The following is a 23,998-nucleotide window of genomic DNA, read 5'->3' as shown; positions in this document are numbered from 1 at the left end:
AGTCATCACTCAGTTAATCACTTAATTATCTCATTTAGTCCAACACTAATTCAGTGTTACATTTATCACCCTGTAGTGTGCATACCGAGTAGTGTTTATTTCATCTGGGCTAACCAATGTGGGGCCTGCATGGAAACTGTGGACAAAACTGTCTGGGCCCTTCCTGTGTGGGTTATATAGTCCTGGGTTAAATAGCCCAGGTGAAACCCATTTGGGCCCCACATAGGTTTGCTGGCTGGGATTGTCATCATACATAACACATTTTATCCGGTTGTGGATTTTGTGATTGACATCGCTGTCCTCTGGTAGGATGCTGCCTAGTATTTTTATGGTTAAAGCTGGTGTAGTTAGAAATGTTAACTGACAGGCAGAGTCTGCTGTAGGCCTTCACTGCAGCTGCAAGGATGGTTTACTGGTCTTCTGGGGAGAGCGAAGACCAGCAAACCACAAATGGTGGTTGCCTGGAGCCTTCGGATATGAAAAGCCAAAAATCTAGCCTGAAGCCAAGACTGATCCAACTACTACTTTCAAGCTTGCCATGAAGAAGCTCCATGACACATAGGAGGAAGATGTGAATAAACCACACTCTTGTCATGCACTAAATTTATTAAACTACTATTTATTAATGCTTTTCAATCAGTCAAAACTGTATTATATTATGTATATTGTTTATTTTTGGCAGACTAAAGACATACTTAAAATGATTGTGAATGTTATCATCAACATTGTTTCAACACCGATTTTTTAAAAAATACAATTAAATAAATAAATTAAAAGTAAATAATCAGAAGCTGACCAATGATCCAATATATTTTTCCAATATGTGTTTTCTTTTTTCAATACACAGGTATGATCTCTTGTGATAAGTGGTCAGAGTGTAATTAACACAAAAATAAGATAATTGGACCCTTGGTGATGTCACCTGTACCTCATGGTTCAGTCTAATCTTAAGCCTCCCCTTGAGTGCTACTTAGTGTGTTTACCTCCTAGTGTTAAGTTTGACCCTTGTTATAGCAACAAAAACAAATAGGACCCTTGAGATGGGTCTAGCTAAACAAAGTCCAGTAATGAGAGATGAATTAGAGCTTTCTAAGAGTTCTTTAACTACTATCATAAGGGGGCAAAGTTACATAAAGTTTATCACCATGACTCTTAAATATCAGTCAGACCTAATAATAATTATAATAAATAGAAAAACGAACGTGTGGAAAGAACCATCGTGTCCCGAGCTGTCTCGGTTGGATGATTGGTTCATCGGAGCGGGCCGGTCTGGTTCTCAGCCCGCCACTCCGGTGACCTTTTTTCCTGAAGTGCATGAGGAGTTGACGAAGGCATGGACGGCACCTTTCTCTGCCAGGAACCGCCTGAGTAGCTCCTTCCCCCTCACTACCCTTGATGGAGGAGTGCCTAAGGGATATGAGGTGATCCATCCAGTGGAGCGGTCAGTCGCGATGCAGCTGTGTCCGGCGACTGCTGCCTCTTGGAGGGGGAATCCTCGTCTCCCCTCTAAGGCCTGTAAGTTCTCGTCCGCTCTGACGGGCAAGGCTTACAAAGCCTGTGGGCAAGCTGCTGCTTCTCTGCATGTCATGGCGCTCCTGCAGGTCCATCAGGCCCAGGCGCTCATGAACATGCACGAGGGTAGTCCAGACTATGAACTCATGGGTGAGCTCCGCACTGCAACCGATCTTGCTCTCCGGGGTACGAAGGTTGCAGCTTGCGCAGTTGGTTTTGCGATGTCCACCCTTGTGGTCCAGGAGCGCCATCTCTGGCTCAACCTGGCGGACATGAGAGAAGCGGACATGGTTCGGTTCCTGGACTCTCCCATTTCGCAGGTTGGGTTGTTCGGCGACATGGTAGAGAGCTTTGCCCAGCAGTTCGACCAGAAAGACTCGGGAGAATTAATACGGTGACAAATTAACATTTATTTAAGACCTCAGCAAACAATCAAATTCTTTGGCGTAGGCCCCGTCCTTAACTCGCATTCCAAGGGTACGGAATCTGCATAGCCTGCCTGAAGACGAAGGCAGGGGCGCAGCCCACCCCCTGCGAAGTAAGGAAGGGGGCCATCTGGCGGTGGTGGGGTGGAGGGAGGAAGAGGACATCCTGGCGTCTTCAGGATGTAGGGGAGAGCCCGTCTGGAGGTGTAGGGAGAGGATGGAGGGGAGGACCCAACATGTTAGTGTTGGGGGGGTTTGAGGAAAGGTCCCGTCTTAGTGGTGGTTGGGGAGAATGGAGGTGGTTGAAGCGACAGCATCTGCGAACTCAGACATGAGTAAGTACCACCCTTTTATACTGGGCTATTAAGATATGATTGGATAGATGAGAAGGTAATAAGTGATGAGAACGATTGAGTCTTCCTGGCAGAACTTGTGCTAGGCTTCATTTCTCTGCCACCCAGAAGCAGACGGAGGCCATCCAGCACATCCTTCCCCGACGGCCTGCAGCTGCCTCCACCCGGTCATCGGAGGCAGATCCTCCGCCTGCTTGTCGCCGAGGGTGTCCGTCTGCAGCCGCCTCCGCTCCAGCTGGGTGCGTTCGAGGACCTGGGTGTGTTCATTTCGCTCGACTTCCGCCCAGGCTGAGTGATATTCATCATACCTAGGGGCTGAGCAGAAATGCTCCTAAAAATATTATTTTTTTAGTGAGATCCATCACACCTAGGTGTTGCGATTGTTAAGCTGTGCTCCCCTTGCATGTTGCAACTCGCCCACCACCTCCTCCTTGGAGTCAGAAGCTTCTAAGGTCGCTTCATTCCAACTATTTTTTCTGGTCTGCTCAATCATGCCGCACACAAGCCTCATGACAGCCTCCGGTCCAGATACAGTGGAGACTCCATCCCCAGCAGGCCAGCTGTTTCGGACAACTTCAGGGCCGCACAGCCACGTCTGTTGCCCTTCCGGACTCGTCCCTACGCCAGTTGTTTCTTCTCTTGTCTGAGTATCCCTCGACAAAGATTCTGGCCACAGCTGGCCCTGTGCCTGCAGAAATGCGTTCCCCAGTGAGCCTTCTTGCACTATGGTGCTAAAATCAGGAAGAGATGGAACAGGTTTTGTTAAGTTGCTCCTCATTGGCCCAACCAACCTCCTCTCGAAAACCTTCCTGACAACTTCCTCTGAGCACATTATCAGGCATGGGGCACGATGGCACCCTTGTCTAGACCTTGGAAAGTTCAAGGTCTGGTTCTAGTAAGAACGGGACACAGAGGTTCTGGTCTACCGCAAGAATTGTTATGCAGTAGAAACCATCACTTCTGTGAGCAACCTCTAGAAATAAATTTGCTCCTCTAATAGAAGTCGAACCTGTTCGTTGAACCAAGTCTTCTCTCCGTGAGGAGATCCTGAAGGTGTTCGAACACTTCAGTGCTCCCTTTAAAAACTGCTTGAGGTTGGAGTGAGGGCTGTCCCCTCCACCTCAAAATGTTGTGGCTTCCACATTGGTGCACATCATGAGGCAGTGGATTCAAATCCAAGTGGAATGCGATTTGATCGTCAGGTCCCTGAGGCGAGCAAGGAGATATATCTGCTTACCCTCTTGGGTCTTCTTCTCTGGTGCTACTGCACTGCAGAGACCGCCCCTGAGCCATCGCAGGCAGTGAGTTAAAAAAAATCTTTTTTTTAAGAAACAGTTCTTCTGCTTGCATGGTCTCCACTAGAGGCTAGGGACTTGCTAGCTTTCGGGCAATGAAGTGTGCCTGGAATTCGGGCCTGCTAACTCTCACAAGTTGAGACCCCGGTCTGAATGTGTGCCCAAGGTTCCTACCTCTCCTACGGACCAGGTGGTGAGCCTGCAAGCGCTGCCTGGGAAGGCTGTTTCCAAGCAGAGGTTGGCCCACTTCAAAGTGGTTGCCTTTGTGCCACCTGGGTGGTGAGGTCTTCTGCCCAGTCCATATGTGTATTCCCCACATGTTACCTCCCTTCGGCAGGATGTGGTTTCCACAGTGTTCCTTCCTTCCTTGTCAGGGTACGCATTCCCAGTGGTCCTGTGGAACAGCAGTTGACTTCCCTGGCCTAAGCCTCACCCTTATCCGCCTCAGAATTAAGGGGGGACTTGAGGCTTTTTCCCAGGCACTGGAAGGTGACAGCTCTACTGGCATTTTCCAGGGTTAAAGATCCCATTCAGTCGACGTCGACTACATCTGATGTTCTCGACTGAAAGGGAACGTCCTGGTTGCGTATGCAACCCACCATTCCCTGAAGGAGGGAACGGAGGACGTTGTCCCTTTGCCACTATAGCTGGACCACCGCTGACCGAGTTCTCACGGCTCCACAGCATAAAGCAAATAGTGCGGGGCGGAGTGTGTGATGCAAATCACACGCGCAAAATTTAATTTGCTCGTGCTCGCACGCTTGAAGACAACTGGCTCCCTAGCGTGATCCCATTCAGTCGACTACGTCCTCCGTTCCCTCCTTAGGGAACGGTGGGTTGCATATGCAACCAGGACGTTCTGCTCAAAATCCTGGCAGCAGCGTTCTGTATGAGCTGCAACTGTCTTATGGTCTTTTTGGGAAGGCCGGTGAGGAGTCCATTACAGTAATCCACCCTGCTGGTGATGAAAGCATGCACAAGTTTCTCTAAGTCTTATCTGGAAACAAAGCATCTAATTCTTGCAATGATTGCGTGCTGATTTAGTTATTGCTTTGACATGACTACTGAAACTAAGGTCTGACTCTAGTGACACACCAAGATTCCTGACTTGATTTTTAGTTGTTTGAGTGAAGGTATGCGTTCACCTTGAGAACTTCATCTTTGTTTCCAAACGCAATGACTTCAGTTTTGTCTTTGTTTAACTGAGGAAAGTTTTGGCACATCCAACTGTGGACTTCATCAATGCATTGGCACAGGGAGTCAATGGGGCTGTAATCGTTAGGCGATAGGGCTAAGTAGATCTGTGTGTCATCTGCATAGCTGTGGTAAGCAATTTGGTTCTTTTTCATTATTTGGCTCATAGGGAGCATATACAGGTTGAACAGGAGTGGCGCAAGAATTGAGCCTTGAGGGACCCCACATGCCATGTCATGGAGACTTATGGTCTCCTATACTCACATAACAACCTCTCCCTCCTAAGTATGACCTGAACCATTTTAGGACTATCCCTGAAAGCCCCACCCAGTTTTCCAGCCTGTCAAGAATTATGTTGTGATTGACAGTGTCAAATGCAGCACTGAGGTTGAATAGTACCAGCACTGATAATTTGCCTGTATCAGTATTTAAGTGAACACAGTTTATTATCTTTATGAGCGCTGTCTCTGTGCTGTGGTGTGGTCGGAAACCAGATTGAAATTGTCAAAGTATCAATTCGAACTTAAGAATTTTTTCAGCTGATTGAAGACAACTTTTTCAATGATCTTGCCTATGAAAGGAGGATTTGAGATCGGTCTATAGTTACTTATATGGTCTTATCCAGATTGCTCTTTTTCAGGAGAGGCTTGACAACTGCAGTTTTAAGGGAGTTTGGAAAACTCCCAGAGAGAAGTGAGGCATTTACCACTTCTAGAAGATCTGCTTCTAAACTGTTTAACACAGTTTAGAAAAAAAGATGTGAGAAGAGTGTCAAGAGTGCAGGTTGATGTTTTAACCCTCTGGGGTCTGAGCTGTTTTCTGGGCCCTGGAGGTGTTCTGACATGCTTTGACATTTGTGCTTATTTCTGTTACTTGTGACATTTTCATGGCTAAAGTCTAATTACACTGTATTCAGCACAAACTCTGCTACAATAATATATCAGCAGCATGTGTGTAAAAGTTTGTTGTTTTGAAATAATGACATTTATGCGTGGTTTGTGAAAATACAAAAAACAATTCTCACTGAAATAAGGTCATGAAACCCATACTGATTATTTCTTCACAAGACTTTTGAAAATTGTATGACGTAGCCTAGAATATTTGCTCTAAAACTATGTGAAAATCACCCTGACTGCTCATTCAGATAAGACAATTTATTGATTTAAAAATTTTACGACGTGTTTTGTGTGAAAAAGCTTTTCACACCTGAGAAAGACAAAGACCCTCCCCTAACGGCCCTATTAGGAGCTATCAGGCCCTATCATTCTGAGCAACCTTGCACAAAGAATGAGGAGATTTAAAAAAGAATGGCTGTTTGATTGTTTGGATTTATTTACAACACAACATAATCCAAAGATACAAAACAAATGACAAAAAAGCACTTATTGAACACACTGATCCAAAGACAGAGACCTTTGTGCCATTCCTAAAAACATTGTACATACCTTTCATTTCCAAGGTGTTTGATTTTCACTTTACCATGTTCATGTACAGAGACTCTGAATGTTGAAGTCAGCAGGGCTCAGTGGCATCTGGGCCCTGAAAGAAAAAAAAAGTGAACATATCGATATCAAGAGAAAGGCCTACACGATTTTGGGAATACATTTTAGATTTTTCTGGATAAAAATTGCTTTTTAAAATTCAAAGAATACACACACATAAATGTTTCTAACAATATATAATATAATGAACACCAGGTTTGTTGTGCCATAAGCATAGGCTATGCTCAGTGCTGCATAAAACAATAATAACAATAACCTATAGCAGCCTACATATCTTCCAAAATATTTCAGTAACAACTAAGCTAAAGAAAAATATATTGATTATCATGTTACTTCAAATATTTCCATTTGTTATGATGATATGAAATGAGATAATAGTAAAAACTTGAAGCCTTATGGTGCTTTTCAAACGCGATCGCGATCCAAAATATGATACATTCAAATGCGATCGCGCTCAAAAATAAAACATTATGTTTACCATATACATATCTACATTTGAGCAGATATCCACAAACACAGTAACAGTAAACACGGGTATGAATATTATAATATTCACCATATATCTAGCAACAGTTCAACTGCAATGTGAAATTTATGCAACAATAACAAACTAATATGTAAGAATTTCTTACCTTACATATTTCTTGTCTTCAAATCGCGTTCTTCGTCTTCTGAGGTAATTCCAATGTAAGCTCACAGCGTGTCTTTCAAACTCAACGAAAAGCAGAGACTTGTGAAGTATTTTGGTGTTTTGTTTTTGAGGTAATGAGCGCGTTCGCGTTCTATGTGGAGATTTGCATGTCAATCTCTTTTGCGCGAGTGGGCGTGTTCAAATTAAAAATAATTAGGAAGCGTTTGAGAAGCTGGACATCTTGTTGGTTTTATACAAATTACTTAGATAATATTTGTTTTCAGTTTGAATCCGATCATTTAAAAGTACACACTTAAATGTTTATAAAGGTATATGGCTCATAAATGTGTTACAAGTATTCGCTGAGTTTTGTATCAGTTTATAGACGTGCTCAAGAAAAAAAGTTCACCGCGACGGAGAGGCAGAACGCACAACCTGTTTATTTTCTTTATTTTACAAAAACACAATGTTTTGATTTGATTGTAAGTGGACACATACAAAAGTAAAAATATCACAGATTCTTTTTTTATATTTCTTTTTCCTGTATGACCATAAATGATGAAGTAATTTAAGTTTATAGTGCTACAATGTGAAGAAAATCCAGCAAAACGCGCCGGCGCGTTTGCCGACCTCAGAGGGTTAAGGTGCTGTACGGTTTCTTCCAAAACTTTGTTATCAATTTCTTTGAAATCAGACATAGTAACTACTTTCTCAGGTGGTCTGATCTGTCTGACCCCAGTGCAATTCAAGGATGTGCTGATCACCTTTCTGATATTATTGATTTTTTTTTTTATTGATTGAAGCAAACTGAGGGCATTTCACTGGGAATCTGGCTTGGGTGGTTTGTCAGTCTCTCTACAGTAGCAAAAAGAGTGCATGTGTTGTTTAAATTGCTGTTTATACTATTTGAGAAGAGAGTCTGTCTAGCTTTGTCTAGTTCCATATTTAAAGCATGGATGCTGTTTTTGTAGATGTTATAATGGACTACAAGTTTTGTCTTCCGCCACATGCGCTCTGCTTTTCTGCATTGCCTTCTCATATTTTGCACTGCTGTTGAGTTTCTCCAAGGTGCTTTTTGTCTGCCACTCTTCTTCCTGACTTTCACAGGAGCAATGCCATCAATTACACTTATAACTTTAGTCAGCAGACATGCTTGGAGTTAAGGATATAGCCTTCATAAATAGTACACTAGTGTTCTCAAATCTCTTCTCATCTCTTCTTGACAAAGATCTAGCTTCAATGGCAGGAGAGATCAATATATCAAAGAAAATACAGAAATGATCGGACAGTACTACATCCTTAATAACAATCAATTAAATGTTTAGACCCTTACTGATAAGTAAATCTAGAGTGTGTCCACGATTGTGTGTGGGTCCATGTACATGCTGAGTCAGATCAAAAGTTTGTAAAAAAGTTTTGATTTATTTTGCCATATTGGTTTCTGCATTATCTATGTGAATGTTAAATTCTCCAGCAATGGCAACACAGTCAAACTCTGAGGTAATTGTTGATATCAGTTCTGTAAAGTCCTCAGCAAAGGCTAGAGAGTATTTTGGAGGCCTGTAAATAATGGTAAGTAAAATGCTTGGAGCACCTTTTAACACAATACCCAGATATTCGCAAGACGGGTAATTCCAGAATGATATTTGCTTACATTGATAGATATCTTTAAAAAGAGCAGCTAGACCCCCACCTCTCTTAACAGCTCTGCAGACACTCATAAAAGTAAAGTTAGGAGGGGCTGCTTCATTGAGGACTGTTGCACTGCAGCTGTCTTCTAGCCAGGTTTTATTTAGAAGCATAAAATCCAGGTTGTTTGTGGTTATTAAGTCGTTGACTAGAAGTGATTCATTTTTAAGTGAGCGGATGTTTAAAATCCGCTATCTTAACAGTCTTACTTTTTGTCCCCACAGCAATCTTAGTTTGACGTGTAATAGGCACCAGATTAGTTGGGTTTGCTGTACGGCTATTGAAAGATACAGGCACACTGGGTTCCTGCTTGTTCTGTAAACATTTGAGAAAGTTACTGTTATTATAGCGGGGACCGAACACATATCACTGAGAGCTGGTATCAGTTGTTTTTGGTTCACCTCAAGCAGATGGAGGAGGGTGTGGGCCCTGGCATTGTGGCAGAGGCCGAAGAGCTCTCACAGGAGGAGGGGGAGCTGGGCCCGCAGGCTTTGGTGGTTGCAGTGCCTGTCATTTTTTGGTAGATATCTGGGGGCTTGCAGCAAAAGATTGGGATAGTTTGGTTCCAGCATACACCAGTTCTTCCATTTTCTGTGAGAAGCACAGAAGTGGAGATGCTGGAGAGAGGGATAAAGTGTTTGGTGAGAGGGGCTGTTGCTTTGGTGTTATCGGAGGTTGCTGTCCTGTAATATGCTGTCCTGGCTTCCCTGGCTGTTTTCTTGGAGCAGTTCTAATATGTCTGTCTGTGGTGAGCTCTGTGGGCAGGGCTCAGCTGAGATTGTGTCCGTGAGCAGAGGTTGTTGTGGCTGAGTGGTGCTATCATTGTCCTTGTGTGATATGTCAACCGCGTGTCCATTCTGCTGATGAAGCGAAGTCCTGTGGTCATTCATACTGTGTCCAGGTGTGTGTGGATTGTCAAATCCACACACCAATCCCGTTCAGATTGAATGGATTGGCACACACTACAGAAGTATGATTGAGAGAGAAGTAGATATTGTCCTTTAACACTCTTGAACCAAGTTTGTTTGGGTGGTGGCCATCCTGATGAAACAGTTGTCTTTGACTCCAGAAAAGATTGAAGTTGTCAATGAAGTTGACTCCTTTTATATTGCAGGTTTTTTGCAGCCATGTATTAAGCCCAAGCAACTGTAAAAACCTGTTTGTTCCTCTTGCTGGGAGTGGTCCACTGAGGAATCTTTGAACTTTCAATATTTTAAGTGTTTCAAAAAGTTCATTGAAATCCTTCTTAAGGAGTTCTGACTGCTCTTTATGAATATCACTCTTCCCCACATGAATGATGAATCGATTTGCAGTCTTATGTTTCAACAGAATGTTCTGAAGTTCCCTGTTTATATCAGAAGTTGTAGCTTGTGGAAGGCAGCACGTAGTTGTATCCCTGCTGATTTTGTTTTTGATTATGGATTCCCCCACTATCAGAGTCCTGGGCTCGGCTGCGCTCTGAGCTGAGTGCCCGCTGTCTGTTTGACCTTGAGCATCAGTTAGCATCAGCGTTAGCTACTGGCTGATTCAGTCTGTGTTCGATCACATTCATCACGTTTGGGAATTCCTCATTTACATTCATTTGTACTTCAAATCTGTTCTCAAAATGTATAGGCGTTGGTAGGAGAACAGTGTTTGCAATCCTTGTCAGAGCTGTATCTGGGGTAGAGGATGCTACTGCGGCAATATGTGATGCTTCGTGACATCCTGATGTCTCGAGTGCCTTTGGGTCTCGCTCCCTGTTTGTGCCATCGATTTGTAAGTCGATCGGCTTGTTTCTCTACACTCAGTGTAGTCTGTCGAGGAGCACTAGTTTCATGGGACTCACCGGCTATATGCTGAGGGTGTCCGTAACGAAGCTCTGTTCTGTGTTCCGTTTGGTTTGGTGGTCCCGTAATTAACTTTGTTTCAAGAACTGCAATCCTTTGTAAAAGTCTGTGGCAGTTAGTAGACTTGTAGTCAAGACCGCCTAAACCGAGACCAAGACACTACCAAGACCAGAGGGTATCGAGACCAAGACAAGACCAAGACCAAGACAGACCAAGTCGAGACCAAGACCAAGTCGAGACAAAGACCGAGACCAAGTCGAGACCGGATAGTGATTTTTTTACGAATCTGCTGCACTAGGAGGGGGAAAAAACAGACTAGTTGAAGCTAAGCAATAACTTGTGAATTCAAGAACAGCAGCATAGGTTTCAGCCGCAGTTTACATTCAATACATATTAGATGGTATTACTTCAACTACACAGGCAGAACAATACAGAAACAAACCATGTCATGTGTGTGACTGTGAGCTCATTGTAAATGTTTTTTTTTTTTTGCAGACTGGGTGAGATCAACTATGTGTAACAATTGCATGACGGCTGTTAGAGGATTGAGACTCCCTTAACTTTTGTGTACTGTTGAGGACTGACATGACTGGTACTGACCGGTTCATCTGACAAAACATCAAACACCTCCAACACCATCTTGCTCCTCCAACAAGTGTCTAAAGAATGAGAAATATGTAACCAATTGAAATTATACTTAATGTGTAGATTAAATCGTATAACATCAAATTAGAGATACACAATTATAAACTTGGATTGGGCCTAATGTTTAGTCAACACAACGGAGATATGCAGATGATATTTAAAAGACCATTTATTTAGTTTAACACCATCTTAAATCCAATACTGTAATCAAACAACAACACAACACACACACACACACACAGAGATATCAAAGACACAAATTCATCCAAGCAAATGCCTGTCTATCTCTGCCGATTTCGGAGTCTCAGACTCCAAATGAACCCATTCTGCAACTTTTAAATACATAATTATATTTTTAAAAACGAAATTATAGGCGGGATCCGAAAGTTGGTCGTTTTGTCGCTATGGTTACACACACAACACACACACCGTTGGCGGTGCGCTCAAAGTCATCTGTCAGTTGTGTAGTTGTGCAGTTACCCAAAATGTATGACTCCTGAATGAAGTTAAAACCCATCATGTCACTGATATGTGTTTTTTAAACCAAGTGATCAAAGTGCTTGTTGCCGCTGCGATCAGTGGTGAGGATAAAATGTTTTCTCGTGTGGCTCGCGCAAACGCCGCAATGTCAGCACTCGGACGCGTGCTTCAATCCGTTCCGTTGCGGATAATAATTGCATTATCGAACGTTGTGTCGTAGATTAGAACATTATGTTGGCATTACAGGAAATGCACTAGCATGGTTTAAATCATACTTATCTGACCGTTATCAGTTTGTAGCAGTAAATGATGAGATGTCTCATCGATCACAGGTTAAGTATGGCGTACCACAAGGCTCAGTATTAGGACCGCTGCTGTTCACTCTGTACATGCTACCATTAGGAGATATCATTAGGAAACATGGAATTAGCTTTCACTGTTATGCTGACGATACTCAGCTCTATATTTCTTCAAAACCTAACGAAACTTATCAATTCACAAAATTAACGGAATGCATAGCGGATATAAAAAATTGGATGACTTGTAATTTCCTACTTCTAAATTCTGAAAAAACAGAGTTTCTAATTATTGGACAAAAAACTTCCTCACGTAATAATCTAGAATACTGTCTAACACTTGATGGCTGCTCTGTTAAGTCTTCGTCGTCGGTTAGGAACCTGGGTGTGCTCTTTGATACCAATCTTTCATTTGAAAGTCACGTGTCTAGTATCTGTAAAACTGCATTTTTCCATCTTAAAAATATATCTAAATTACGTCATATGCTCTCATTGACAAATGCGGAACAATTAGTTCATGCGTTCATGACCTCAAGGCTAGATTATTGTAATGCTCTACTGGGTGGTTGCCCTGCACGCTTAATAAACAAACTACAGCTGGTTCAAAACGCAGCAGCTCGAGTTCTTACCAGAACCAGGAAGTATGACCATATTAGCCCAGTTCTGTCAAAACTGCACTGGCTCCCTATTAAACATCGCATAAATTTTAAAATATTGCTGATTACTTACAAAGCACTGAATGGTTTAGCTCCGCAGAACTTGAGCGAGCTCTTAACGCATTATAGTCCGTCACGTCTATTACGATCTCAAAATTCCGGCCAGTTGATTATACCTAGAATATCAAAATCCACTGCTGGCGGTAGATCCTTTTCCTATTTAGCACCAAAACTCTGGAACAGTCTTCCTACCATTGTCCGGGAAGCAGACACACTCTGTCAGTTCAAAGCCAGATTAAAGACACATCTCTTTGACCTAGCTTTCACATAATACATTATAGACTTCTATAATTTAATGTTATGCTGCATAGATTAGGTCAGCCGGAACCGGGAACACTTCCCAAAAATCCTGATGTACTCGTTACATCATGAGAAGAATGGCATCTACGCTAATTTTAGTGTCTGTGTTTATCCCAAGGTTTTCCCGCAGCCTGCCGGATCCAGGCCGTATCCAGATCTGACGAAGGACCTTCACCTGGACCGATGGCAACGCAGTGCTGAAGTGCCAACTAGTCTCTCCCTATGGAGGATCCCACTACCACTCTACAGATAAGGCGTTGTCGGGAAAATTCGTCTTGCGGTCCTACCCCAAAGCAACAAATAAAATAAAATTCCTTATCAAAATTTATAAGGAAAGACAAGTATTTTGTTTAGGCTTGGCTTGTAGGGAATTCCAAACCTGCGTATATTCTAACGCACATAACTATAGAACCCATTCTAAATGCGCATGTGACTGCCATCAGCGTTTCTCGCAGGTTCGCGTTTAGAGTCTGTGTAGAGAGAATGGTGTCGTCTTAGCGGCCCCTAGTTTAATGACAAGTGATCGTTGCGACGGAACCAAATCAATTAAAACTAAGTTTGGATGGAAATAACTTAACTCTGCTGTAAAGCCGAAACAATCTCTGTTACCTTAAATTATACGCTTATCTCTGTAAAGCTGCTTTGAGACAATCTACATTGTTAAAAGCGCTATATAAATGAAGATGACTTGACTCGTCATGGATATTGTAGTATTGTATTGCTAAATCCCCCGACCACTATGTCGGTCTGAAACAGCGAGACCTAGACAAGACCGAGAGGTCCGAGACCAAGACCAAGAGGTCCGAGACCAAGACCAAAGACCGTCAAGGCCGTGACAAGACCGAGACCACGTAAAAGTGGTCTCGAGACCGGTCTCGAGACCAAGACCGGTCTTGAGACATACATCACTAGCAGTTAGTCATATATATGTATATATATATATATATATATATATATATATATATATATATATATGTGTGTGTGTGTGTGTGTGTGTGTGTGGCCATGTAAATGTGTACACTATAAAACTCAAACACAACCAAACATCTAAAAAAGGGGTTCTTTATTTTCGACTGCGTATGAGAAAGACTGGAAAAGTTAATGTCTGGAGTTTCCGCTTGTGGTCAGGAATATAAACAAAAATTTATACAACGAGTTACAATAGGAAAATAACAAACATAAAAACTTTCAAACAGAGCTTGCCATGTACAGTGTGAATTACAATGTTCCACAAATGTACAAAGAGACAACCCGAAATAAAGGATAATAGTTACACTTCCATATTTTCCCGCCGTAAGTTCTCTTTCACAATACTCAATTTGTGTTAATTTTCCCTTTTTAGCTGTTTGCAAATAATTGTATATTCCCAAAAATAAAACAGAATACACAAAACGGTTTATGTGAGCACCATACCCCAAATAAACAACGGTAGTGGCTTTTTATGTTTTCTGAATAAAGAACAAAACATAAACATGATTCTACATGTTTCATAAACACATTCTCAGTAAGCCACTGACACACTTGTAAGACAGGAATAAACATACTTAACACTCTACAATTAACATTACTATACTCATTCTCATCTCTTACAGATTAAAACACTTTGACATTACAAACAGTGCAGAGCTAGCCAAATACTTTCTTTGAATGAATATAAGCATTTACAATAAAAGAATGAAATAAAATGACACTCACTCTGTGAAGCGATGCACCGCACTAGAAAGCCCGCGCAACGGTCATCTCACGTGCACTAACGTCTCTTCGTTCTCCCCTCTGACATTATTTTATCACAGAAACAGAACTATTGTTTATATTTCTCCTCAATAATAACATGAGCTGTAATAATGAGTTCAAATAACATGTTGCATTTCCATTAAAGTGTAAATTGCAGGTTAAATTTTTCACGAAGATAATGCAATGTGTTTATTAAACATAAAGATAACCTGTTAAGCTGCAACCCCACTTTTGAAAAATCCCCAGAAATGACATACCCAAACTGAAACAGATACAGTTCATGAACCCTTTGTACTAAAAGCACAAGTATGATCTCATTTGAAAGCTGAGACCTGGCAGTTTATTGTAAATGTAGAATTAATTATTGTCATAATGAAAAAAATTGTTATAAATAGCTTTAAAGTTTTGTAAAGTTATTAGAAATTTATTTTTATGAAACATCTTCATGAAAATAAAATTGAAGTTGACCCTGTAGCAATCTAGAAATGCACTACAGCTAAAGCCACATGTCTAAACATTTTATGTTTAAAATCTGAAGATGATAAGTCTAAAACTTTGTATTTAGTTATTTTTTTTCAAGATAGAAGCACCTAGAGCTAGCTAACATGTTAGCTTAGCACACCAACAATACATGACAATTTATGAGATTAAAACCATGTTTGTGCTCCAAACTTACTTTAAAACGCAAGTGATGTGTTTTAAATAATCTTCTGTGATCTAATTTGACATCAGATAAAAAAAATCAGACAGAAAATATACTATTTGATCATATTCTGCACAATGATGGTCTATAGATTAGCATTACATTATAAATATAATCTATTATTATGAAAATACCTGGCATGGCTTGAAAAACACAGGTAACTCAAATATCATTGCAATCATGTTTATTGTCTTCAAAATATCTGTATATGATACAGCGATCTCTTGTTAGCTTTGTGCAGAGCCCGTCTACGGAGAGCCTGCCCACTCCCTATTAAGCTCTATTGTACCGAATTTTGGTTGTAGTACCACCAGAGTTCCACTGGGGGCGATCGCCATGAGTGCAAAATGAATGGGAGTCTATGGGGCTATACGGCTAAATGTATCTCTTTCACCCGATTGCCGTTGATAAATCTCAAATCTGATTGTAGATTTTGCAAGTTCAACATGGGTTTTAGGTCGAAAGTTGAATGAACGAGTACTTATGTCCTTTCGATTTCTTACAGGTTGAGTTGTTGTTGCCCATAACACGCTAGCATTCTGCTAATGAACGCTGATTGGTCAGTGAAGGACTGATTACGACCAGAGATACCGCTTGATGGCATCGTGTCATCCGCAGCGGGACCAGAAACAAACAAAACAAAAACTCTTCTAGCAAGTGTGTGTCAGCTGTGTTGTCGATGCCTCGGAGTGAAAAGAAAGTGCAGAGCGCGAACGCACCAGAGTGACTGAAGGATTGCCATAAAGCAGTATCTCTAGTCGTACATGTATATGACGTCATTGACACTTTAAAAGACTTTTTAAAGCAAATAAGTGACTCAAAAAAATCTAACACCCAGCAATGTGTAATTTATTTGCATCTCCTTTCGAATACAACATTCAAATTACTAGACAAAAAATTATATCCTGAGAAAAGTGGATTTTTATTGGTATAGCGCCATAGACCTCCATTCAATCTGCACTCGTCCTGTGAGCACCCTCATATGGAATCAGAGTGGAACTGCAACCAGTTCAGAAGCCGGAAGTGTACTGAGAGTGAAACTTCTCGCCATATTAGACATTCTCTGCTTTGTGTGTATCAGTGAGGTCCTGGAATGTCACATGATCATGGCTCTTCTTCATGTCCCATATATGGGTTATTATTGTGCATATAGCGCCCTCAGGCTATTGGTATGAATTGAAAACCCAGTAAATGAGAGTGCCAAATGCTCATAAAGATTACATCGACGCATTTGGGTATAAATTCAATAAATATTATTCCTGTCAATAGAAATCTGATGTAAACCTATGAGAATCTATCAATATATCTCCAAATCTGCACAGTTTTGAGCTAAAGCCCTGAGGGAAGTTGTTTTGTGTATCGCTGTCATGACAACAGCACGGAGTTTTTTTTATGAATGAAAGCGGCTGACGCGCATAATTCATATTAAAGGTATCGACTCATTTTTTCATTTCATAACTCCTGACAGAAATTAAGAAATAACTGTCGCTATAAGTTTCTCAGAATACAATAGTGGTCAAATACTGAAACTTGAGTATTATATCTTTTTAATGATGTATAGTTTGTCAAGGTATAACATTAAATCTGATAGTAAATTTGAACTAAATAAAAAAAACGCTTCAGTGCGCGGGCGCACTAGCAACGGTTAACAGGATAAGAACCGCCCACCATTGTTTTTTATACCAAAATGCTGATTATAATATGAAAAGTTGGCACTTTTAACAGTGGTTTTAACCGCTCCCGCTCCCGCCCACTAGATGGGGCGTGACGTCATAAGAGGAACTCACTAGTAGAGTTACCGGCATAGTCATAGCTATAGATGCCTTACATAACTACAGAAAAGTTGGTTGTATGTTTTATTTGATAAAAAAAATATGAATAAAATAACTCAACTGTAAACATACTCGTGTGTGCTGATTTCAAGGAGACCGTGATCCTGCCTGAAATGAGAATAAGCTGTTCGCAAAACAAACGGGTTCAGGCATGTCAGATCAGCCGGTCGCAGGTTGAGCTGTTCCACTAAACTCCAAAACGCGTTCACCTCACGGCAGCACGTACTCTCCACTGCTGATTCAATTGGGTGGCATAGCCCACACAAACACACTTAGGTAAAGTTGGTTTTATATTCGCACATTCGCGGACTTCCGCGTTCAATAACTCGTGAACTAAACGTTGTTGCTAAAACACCTATCACATATAACTACAGATAAAACACCAGAAGCTACAACATAATTTTCCTCAAAACGATCTTTCCCTCGCACTGGACAAAATACATTGATCTCTATGCGCAGGCTGCAAAGAAGGGACCATCTGCAAAGTGCAAACCCGAAGGAAAGCTCGTTTTGAGGAAGATTTAAATATTAAAACAATGTTATTTGTGTTGTAACAATATTCAACTCACGAGATATTGAACGCGGAACTCCGCGAATATGCAAATATAAAACCAACTTTACCCAAGTCAAAAACACAGTGATGGGGACATCGATCTCTTTTTCTTTTCTGACAATAAACATCGCTAATTAAATCGTGATGCATTGATGAAGTCAACAGCTGGATGTGCCAAAACTTTCTACAGTTAAACAAAGACAAAACTGAAATCATTGTGTTTGGAAACAAAGATGAAGTTCTTAAGGTGAACGCATACCTTCACTCTAAAGGTCAAACAACTAAAACTCAGGTGAAGAATCTTGGTGTGTCTTTAGAGTCAGACCTTAGTTTCAATAGTCATGTCAAAGCAATAACTAAATCAGCATACTATCATCTGAAAAATATTGCAAGAATTAGATGCTTTGTTTCCAGTCAAGACTTAGAAAAACTAGTGCATGCTTTCATCACCAGCAGGGTGGATTACTGTAATGGACTCCTCACTGGCCTTCCCAAAAAGACCATAAGACAGTTGCAGCTCATACAGAACGCTGCCGCCAGGATTCTTAGCAGAACCAGAAAATATGATCATATCACACCAGTACTCAGGTCATTACACTGGCTGCCAGTTACTTATAGGATTGATTTTAAAGTATTATTACTAGTATATAAATCATTCAATGGCCTAGGACCTCAATACATTGCAGATATGCTCACGGAATACAAACCCAACAGATTACTCAGATCATTAGGATCACATCAGCTAGAAGTTCCAAGAGTTCACTCTAAGCAAGGAGAGTCTGCTTTTAGCTATTATGCCAGCCGCAGCAGGAACCAGCTTCCAGAGGAGATCAGACGTGCTCCTACATTAGTCACATTCAAATCCAGACTCAAAACACATCTGTTTAACTTTGCATTTAATGAATGAGCACTGTGTCACTGTTTGTCCGACTGTTTATACTGTGTCTTATTTTAGTCTTTATTCTAAACTGTTTTAATTATTTTTAGTTCTTTCTCGTTTCTTTATTTTAAACTGTTCTTTATTCTAAACTGTTTTAATTATTTTTAGTTCTTTCTGGTTTCTTTATTTTAAACTGTTTTGTATATTCTTATTTCTTCTGATTATTTTTAATAGTATGTAAAGCACTTTGAATTACCATTGTGTATGAAATGTGCTATATAAATAAACTTGCCTTGCCTTGCCTTGCCTATTAGGGGTGACGCAATGTCGGGGAGAAAATATTTCGCAAAATATTCCTCAACCCGAGCCATCACCTACGAACATTTTCATTAGATTCCCTAATGGTTGAGTAAATATATACATGGGGGAAAATAATTGAGATGAAAATGGATTTTTCCACGATCTTGATACCTCAGTATGGAGATCAGTGAAAAAAGGGAAGGCTCTGACACGAAGATTGTTACTGGGTCTGCAGGAAGCGCTCATTCATTTTATTTTTCTTAGTCGCTTCCTGCTTATTATATGGCCATAGCATTTAATATAACCACTGCCCTGATTACAACCTCCAGCAACTCCTCACTAACGGGAATATGGGGTGGCGAATCCCCATATCCACGTGACTCAGTGTTGATAGATAATATCTAACTCCTCGGAGCCAGATAAATCAAACGCTGTGTCTTTAACACGGTCGGAAGAAGCCGCAGCGCGGGCTTCCGAACCGTGCGTGAGACCAGTGGAGCTGGTTAATAAACACTGAGAAAGGGTTGCAACCGTCTCAGTATCATATGCCAGCCCCACGTGCGAATCCCATGCACACAAGCGGCGCGCTGCCTCAACAGACGCGGGACCTGATGCACTGGAAACGCGAGCCTGATCTAATTGATCGAACAAGCTCAAACGAGAGCGGAGCTTTTTCATTGAAAACAATTTGCACAGACAGCGCCCTCGAGCACCGCCCGTGCATGCTCCACTACCAGACAAACTGCACAAAGCGAGTGTGTGTCACCCTCGCTTTAATAACGTGGGCAATGGGATGCACAGTCCCTGAATAGCTTCTCTTTATTCGCCATAAATAATACTCTTTTCACGGGACAAACAACACCAAATAGAACAGACAAGATGACATAGAGCGCTTGCTGAAGACCAGATGCTAACATTTCCTGGTTCCTGTGACCCTTTTGTAGCTTCCGGATCACCGTCACATGCGACGTCACGGGTGACGTTGCACCAATCAAGATTGGAATAGTTCCATAGTTGACTTCAGACGCTTCATGCCGAAGGCATTCCCCAAAGTATCGAGTATCGATGCAGCGGGAGTTCCCTTTACGAAAGGGAACCCCAGTTTCAAAAAGCATAGTTTGCTTCTGGTGTGTATTTCTACAATTTCACCCGGTTGCACTTTGTGGCGAGGGGGGCGTGGTTTTGCGAAGTCTGTAGCCGGAGAGAAAGGTGGGGGCCGATCGGTGAGTAAGTAGGTCAAGTGCAAAATGATGAACACCTGTGTCTGATTGCAGTGATTGGCGTGGAGAGACCGGATATGAGCCGGCATGCGGGAGGAGATGAGAGAGAGAGTTTGGACTGGAACCTCACACACACACACACACACACACGCTGTTGTCGAGTGGAAGCCCTCTTTTTTATTTATATTTGTTATTACTGTGCGTGGCACGGTGAATGCGCTACGTGCACACTTTTTGTTTATTTGTTTTGTGTTTAAATAAAAGTGAGTGTTTCAGTCACGCCGACCCCTGTCTTCTTCCTTCCTTACCCATATGCAACATTGAACCTTGTTACACACTTTTTCTCTTTTATTGTTTAATTTTACTGTGACTTATGTTGTTCTTATTAATATCACTCTCATTTAATTGTTTTCCAGCTGCCTTTAAGACATATTACGAGACAGTGAGAAGGAGCTTCAGGTACAAACAACCAGATCTTGCATCGCAGGCGGAAGCTGTGAAGAATTCAGCTCGGAGTCGAGCGAGAAGAAAAGAGGGTAAGATTTATTAGATTAGAGCCGTTTTTGGTCAATGTGACTATTTTTCAGGTACATTAATAGATGTGTGTTGTCCATATGCAGTGCATTGTGCAGTACTGATTGTCTTTATTGGTTTTTAGAGCCGCTAGAAGCGAGACAGATTGTGCTAGCTGAGGATGAGGTAGGCCTTTGGAAGTGCGCTACCATAGACCTGATGTCTGATGAGGAAGACGGCATCGTCGGCGGGGTGTCTGGATGGATTGTGTGACCTCCGTCCTTTCACAGTCAGGAGCTCACCGAGCTCTGTGCCACGCTGCAGTCGAGATTAGAGGCGATTCCAAAGTACAGGGCAATGCACCACAGACGTCTGCAGAATGGACCGAATTCAGACAGAAGGCCGCTAGACCTACAGCTCCGAAGCGGAAAACAGACACTTCACGGTGCTGTAGGATTTTGGGCTTCTCGTGAGCTTCCCATTTGTTGTGTTGGCAAGTCTCATATGCTTTTTACATGTATGATATAGTTGTGTGTTTGTGTTTGTGTTAATAAAGCTCTTTCTTTGAATAAACAGCACGTCCCTGGCAAATTTTTATTTCCTCAATAAATTCATTCATGTCCTTGATGGTAATAATAGTGTAGTCCATAGGATAACAATGACATGAATATACAACATAATATCATATATTACACAAATAATTTTATATTTACATATAATTAATTTTATATTTATATATAATAATTATAATTTTGGGGTTGGGTTTAAATTTATAATAGACCAATAGTAACAGATCTGCCAACCAATCACGAGTGATTTTTCTTGTTTAAATATAGTGGTTTCAACCAATACCGAGTGAGGAAATTCAAGCCATTCTCTGGCAAGGCGCGGGCGCTGCTATTCATATGCTAATTAGAGCCTATGTGACGTCACCCCATAAAGTTGACTTTCCCGTGGTTTTCACCAACCTCAACGATTTTGTCCTCTCCCTGAAAGAAGGTGGCGAAGTGCACCAAAGACACAGCAATGTTTAGCGGGATCCGTGAGCTAGTGTCCGTGTGCTAGTGGTGTTGACGTTTCAAACGCGTCGAAAGCAGCGAAGAGTTGTAGTCCACAAAGTGCTCTCACTCAAAAGTCTAACCGTATCAAACTTCTACCCGCTAAATTTTAGCATTCTTTACTCGAAAAGTTATTTAAAAAATTCACAGACAACATATGTTCACATTCATGGCACAATTCAAACGGGACCAGAAAATAATTATTTTCTCCCATTCACTTGCATTGACGATTTTTCAACCAAGAGGTCCACTTGGGGTTTTACGGATGGGCGGGACTTACCAGCTCTATATGTGTCACAGACGAACGCAACGTTCACAGGCTGTAAATTGTCGTCAACTGCCGAAAATTATGGAGATTTTCGGCCGTTTACAGGGACGATGCAGTGAACAGAAGTATTGTTTATATCTCTCCTCAATAATAACATGAGCTGTAATAATGAGTTCAAATAACATGTTGAATTTCCATTAAACACACACTCACGCTCAATCGCTGTCACTGTGGAATGTGTACTCGTTTCACACAGAAATCTCTGGCACTTGGGAGAAACAAAGATTCCGTGCGATGAATCACTGCTCCAACCGCTCAACAAACAGAACACCGAATTGGGGGTTTCCCCTTTCGCTTTCATATAAGCAAATGGTATAAGTTGGTGTTAGTTTCTAACGCGCCTCAGCTCACTCATTCTCTGAAGGTCTATTCACCTTATTCCGCCCCGCCCACTTTTAATACTTTGCGCTTCCGCATTTTGTCATCCGACTTCCGCTAAACTGACACGGCACATACGGTAGCTATTTCAGTAGTTAGAAGATTGTTTATAGTTAGCCAAAACTTTATCAAAATGACAAATAACGTTAATACCATAAATGTTTTAAATATGGAGCATGGAGAAAACTTTGTACGACTATCAGTTCGTCTCACATTGTCGCATCCATCGTCATTGTTAAGGAGAACTCCGGTCAATTTTAACATTGAGCTCATTTTTTGTACATTTGGAGTGCTGTCAATACAGAGAACAACGACAAAAATCGGTGTTGCCTACACCGATTTTTGTCGTTGTTCTCTGTATTGACAGCACCATACAGACTTTATCAAAGAATTTGCGGACTTTCTATCAGAATTAATATTGACTGCAGATAAAGTACTAATTGTTGGTGATTTTAATATACACATCGATAATGAAAAAGATGCATTGGGATTGGCATTTAAAGACATTGTAAATTCAATTGGAGTTAGACAACACGTGTCAGGACCTACTCATCGTCGTAATCATACTCTAGATCTAATATTATCACGCGGAATAGATGTGGATGCCGTTGAAATTCTGCAGCAGAGCGATGACATCTCAGATCATTATCTAGTCTCGTGTAATTTGCATTTAGCCAAGGCTGCAAAGCCGACTCCGTGTTTCAAATATGTGAGACCTATCACTTCTGCTACTAAAGATTGCTTTATTAATAATCTTCCTAATCAGTTTCATCATCTCAGCATCTCAGATAGCTTAGAAGAACTAGATATTACAACAGAAACGTTTAACTCTCTCTTTTCCAGCACTTTAGACACAGTTGCTCCGTTGCGCTTAAAGAAGATTAAAGAAAATAGTCCAACGCCGTGGTACAACGAGCACACTCGGGCCCTTAAGAGAGCAGCCAGAAAAATGGAGCGCAACTGGAAGAAAACAAAACTAGAGGTATTTCGCATTTCATGGAAAGAGAGCTCAATTACTTACAGAGAGGCTTTAAAAGCTGCTAGATCTGCTTATTTTTCAACCCTATTAGAAGAAAATAAACATAATCCTAGGTATTTATTTGAAACGGTGGCTAAACTAACGAAAAATAAAGCTTCAAGCACCGAAGTTTCCAAGCAACACAGCAGTAATGACTTTATGAACTTCTTCACTTATAAGATTGATAATATCAGGGACAAAATTATAACTATGCAACCGTCTACTACAGTATCGCATCAGGCAGTGCATTGTAGTCTCCCTGAGGAAAAATTTGATTAATTCGTTGCTATAGGAGAGGAAGAATTTACTAAACTCATTAAATCATCTAAATCTACAACATGTATGTTAGACCCTATACCGACTAAGCTACTGAAAGAAATACTTCCAGAGGTCATAGATCCTCTTCTTAATATCATTAATTCGTCTTTGTCTCTAGGATACGTACCAAAAAACTTTAAGCTGGCTTTGATTAAACCGCTTGTTAAAAAAACGCAACTTGATCCTTCAGAATTAGTCAATTACAGGCCGATCTCGATTCTACCTTTTCTGTCAAAGATATTAGAAAAGGCAGTATCCTCACAACTGTGTTCCTTTCTTGAAAGAAATGATATCTG

This window comes from Scardinius erythrophthalmus (assembly GCF_964197995.2).
Source record: "Scardinius erythrophthalmus genome assembly, chromosome: 7".
Classification (NCBI taxonomy): Eukaryota; Metazoa; Chordata; class Actinopteri; order Cypriniformes; family Leuciscidae; genus Scardinius; species Scardinius erythrophthalmus.
Note: the sequence above shows the minus strand (reverse complement) of the source record.